We start from the raw sequence: 3,525 nt of genomic DNA, 5'->3' as shown, positions 1-3,525 counted from the left end.
TAGCCTGACAAACATTCTGCTAGATCCATGTAGTCCATAAACCAGCAGATTTGTAGTCCTATGTGATCTGTGTGTTTACCGGCGATCTGTAAGGATTAGATCTCTGGTAATTGTGATACACTTTTGTGGAGAGGTAAGCATGATCGAATACCCAATAAAGGGGGAGAGCATGCTCAGAGCCCGGCGGCTAATCAGCAGGCCAATCCGAAATAATAAGCAACACCTGTTTATTCTAGTGATTGGACCGGAGAGACACCCGTCTTAAGGAGAACGGGAGGAACAGTCGGGAGAGAGAGAGAGCTGAACGACGGCCACACAGTGGGAGCTGGCCTTGACAGTGATACATTATTAAAAATAAAAGAAATCTGTTATTTACCTCAACGCCGACCCTGTCTTCTTCTTCCCACACAAAGAACCTTGTTACAGTGGTGCCGAAATCCGGGGAAGAAGAAGAGACCTCGCCGCTAAGATGACCACTCCGTCAACCAGTCCGTTTGCAGAAGTGATCCAGGCGCTCGCGGTCCTCCACCGTGAACAACACCAGGAGATCCTGGACATACGAGCCGAGCAGGAGGAGCGCTTTAAGGTCCTTGTGGAGGCCCAGCGCGAGGACCGCGAGCTCGTCCGGAGCATGCTGAAGCAGGGGATCCAGCCCGGAGCAACATCAGCCACCCACCCTCCCATCACACTACACAAAATGGGGCCACAAGATGACCCGGAAGTCTTCTTAGACCTGTTTGAGAAGATGGCAGGAGCGTGTGGGTGGCCCCGGGCCGATTGGCCGGTGAGAGTCATCCCGCTGCTGTCGGGCGAAGCCCAGACCGCCGCACAGCAGCTACCGGCCGAGGATCTCCTGAATTATGCGCACCTGAAACGAGCCATACTTCAGCGGGCCGGCCGCAATCCGGAGGAACAACGCCAGCGCTTCCGGTCGCTGAAGCTGGAGGAGAGCGGTCGGCCCTTCATATTCGCCCAGCAGCTCCGTGACGCCTGCCGCAGATGGCTGGTGCAGGATGACCGGACCATCGATCAGATCGTCGACGCTGTGGTACTGGAACAGTTCATCGCCCGCCTTCCCTCCCGAACATCGGAGTGGGTCCAGTGCCACCGACCAGACGATCTGGAAACGGCCATCCAGCTGGCGGAGGATCACCTGGTAGCGAGGTCCAGGGTCGGCGAACTAACCTCTCTCTCTCTCTCTCCCCCTGTCCCTCCTCTTTCTCTCTCTCCTCCTATCCCCAGGCCCAGATCGAGGGGACCGCCCATACCGACTCCCAGGAGGCGGATCCCAGGCCCGGAGCCCCAGCGCAGCACGCATCGCTGGGGCACCTATCGGGATAGAGACGGGGAGGCACGTGGCATGGGCGGGCCTACAGCGATGACGGGTCTCTCTCCGGCCCAATCAGTTGGTCCTGCTGCCCTCGGGGGTATAACGGGAAGGTCTGGGCCGGCATGTTGGCATTGCGGGGGGGCGGATCATGCACCAGAGAACTGCTCCGTGATGGAGGTGGGTGCATTGGTCCGCCTGCCCGATGTGCCAGCAGTCGCCCCCGGTCGCGACGGGCTATACCGGATACCTGTGAGTATAAAAGGGGGTACATATCAAGCTTTGGTGGATTCGGGGTGTAATCAGACCTCCATCCACCAAAGCTTGCTTCAAGACCCGGCTTTGGATATGAGCCGCACGGTAAGGGTAAGGTGTGTACACGGGGATGTTATTCACTACCCGCTAACGGCAATAGATATTCAATTTCGGGGGAAAAAGCATAGAGTGGAGGTAGCGGTTAACCCGCACCTCAAACACCCGCTAATTCTGGGAACTAATTGGCCTGGATTTAATAGATTATTGGGAGTTTTATGTGCGGGTGTTTCTTGGAAGAAGAAATCGCCAGATAGGGGACGTGTCGCTCAGCTGGGGGAATCCCAAGTGTAACCCAGGTTACTAGTGGGTAGTATACAGCAATAGAGCAAATAGAAGTATGAGGAAAAAACATTGGCAGAATACTCGATTAAATAATATACATTAAAATTATTTACTTATATAAATAATTTATAATAGAGTATTATACAGCATTCAAGGGAATAGTGCTTTAGAATGACATCATCGTGCCTTACACTATAGCAGCAGATCAGCTTTCCAAACAATAACAAATCTCGCTTGTCTGTTAGCTTGTGTTTACCGTTGCTATGGTGATTCAGTGTTCGCAAGGGAAAGCAGAGATGTAAGTTGTTATATTAATAAAAGTAATATAACTATTAGATTTACATCTTTTAATGTTTTAATGCGTATTAACTGTGAAAATTGACCATTAATAAGATGCTGACATGATTTCAATCATATATTTTTAATGAAGGATTGAGAGAGAAAAAAAACAAGATTTGTCTCTGAGAGTGAAATCTGCACACGAGTGCCACCTGGAGTTTTCCTGTTTGTTTCATTTTGATTTTGAATGATTTCCTTGGTGAGTTCATGTTTTTATTAATTATTATTGTATTCATTATAACATGATTTAAACTAGTGTCGAAAAATGTGTTTCATTAATTAACCATTTGTTTGGTTTAGTAAAAACACAGAAATTCAGCAGAGAGAAGCATATACATGGTTATTTACTGTTGCTGTTTATTTAGTAATGTGTTAAGCTGAGTTAATGCATACACTGTAAAATGCTAATGGTTTCTTTGGCCTTGTGTTTTCAAGGCCAGGTTTTTTTTTTTGTTTGGTTTTGTTCGTTTGTGCATCTTCTTCTGGTTTTTCATCGGTGAGATGTTCTATTGACGTCAGTTGCTGGATGTGATCTGCTCTGGATTCGAATTAATTGAAGTTTGAACTCTTTTCTGGATTTGGATTGTCTCAACTTCCATCGGCGTGTCTAATTGTGGAGTTGGACTGGCGAGCCTCCCATTGAGTGGATTCTTTGGATACACCTGTTGAAAAGATACAAAGTAAAACCTATTCAGCGTCATGGTAGGAGTGTAAATTTACAACACACTCACAAGTGCAACATCCTGGATCTCTGGAACTGAATTTGCAACCTAGTTGTTTTGCAAAAGAATCTTTTTGAAAGTTTATCACCTTTACTGGACTTTTGGAACATTTTGAAATGTTTTAAGTGAATGTTTTATTTTCATTTTTATTTTATTTGTACATTGTTCCTTTAGAGTGTTCATTCGTTGAAATTTTTGAATCTTTGTAGAGAGAGGTTAACTGATTTAAGAAGGGAAATCTTGATTATATGTTAAATAATAATACAATTTTAATATTGTATTATTAACTTACACTTGCAAACCTTTAATATAGTACTGTTATTAGCATATTAATATTATATTATTGTTATAATAGTAACCAAAATATAATATTAGCCTTAACAATAGAAAAACAGAAAAACAACAATATTAACTTACCTTATTAGTGATATAGCCTGTGAAGAAAGAGAAGTGTTATTAGAGAGTGTAAATAAGATTGAGGTCATTAGATAAGTGTGAAAAAACCTAGAATTTGTTTTATTTATTTATTTTTATTTATTT

The 3,525-nt window shown here is 44.8% G+C and overlaps 1 long non-coding RNA gene across 2 annotated transcripts; it reads left to right on the top strand.

The window, feature by feature from the left end:
* The first annotated feature begins 2,187 nt into the window (after window positions 1-2,187).
* Window positions 2,188-3,134, top strand: LOC147840219 (uncharacterized). 2 transcript variants are annotated; one of them, XR_015511170.1, is made up of 3 exons: window positions 2,188-2,222; window positions 2,355-2,462; window positions 2,699-3,134. It is a non-coding gene; the product is annotated as an uncharacterized LOC147840219 (long non-coding RNA). The 2 variants fall into 2 exon arrangements; XR_015511169.1 differs by having other exon boundaries at window positions 2,188-2,462.
* Window positions 3,135-3,525: the final 391 nt, after the last annotated feature.

Source organism: Danio rerio, chromosome 16 (assembly GCF_052040795.2).
Source record: "Danio rerio strain M-AB ecotype USA chromosome 16, GRCz13ab, whole genome shotgun sequence".
Lineage (NCBI taxonomy): Eukaryota > Metazoa > Chordata > Actinopteri > Cypriniformes > Danionidae > Danio > Danio rerio.
This window is presented reverse-complemented; position numbering and strand designations above follow the sequence as displayed.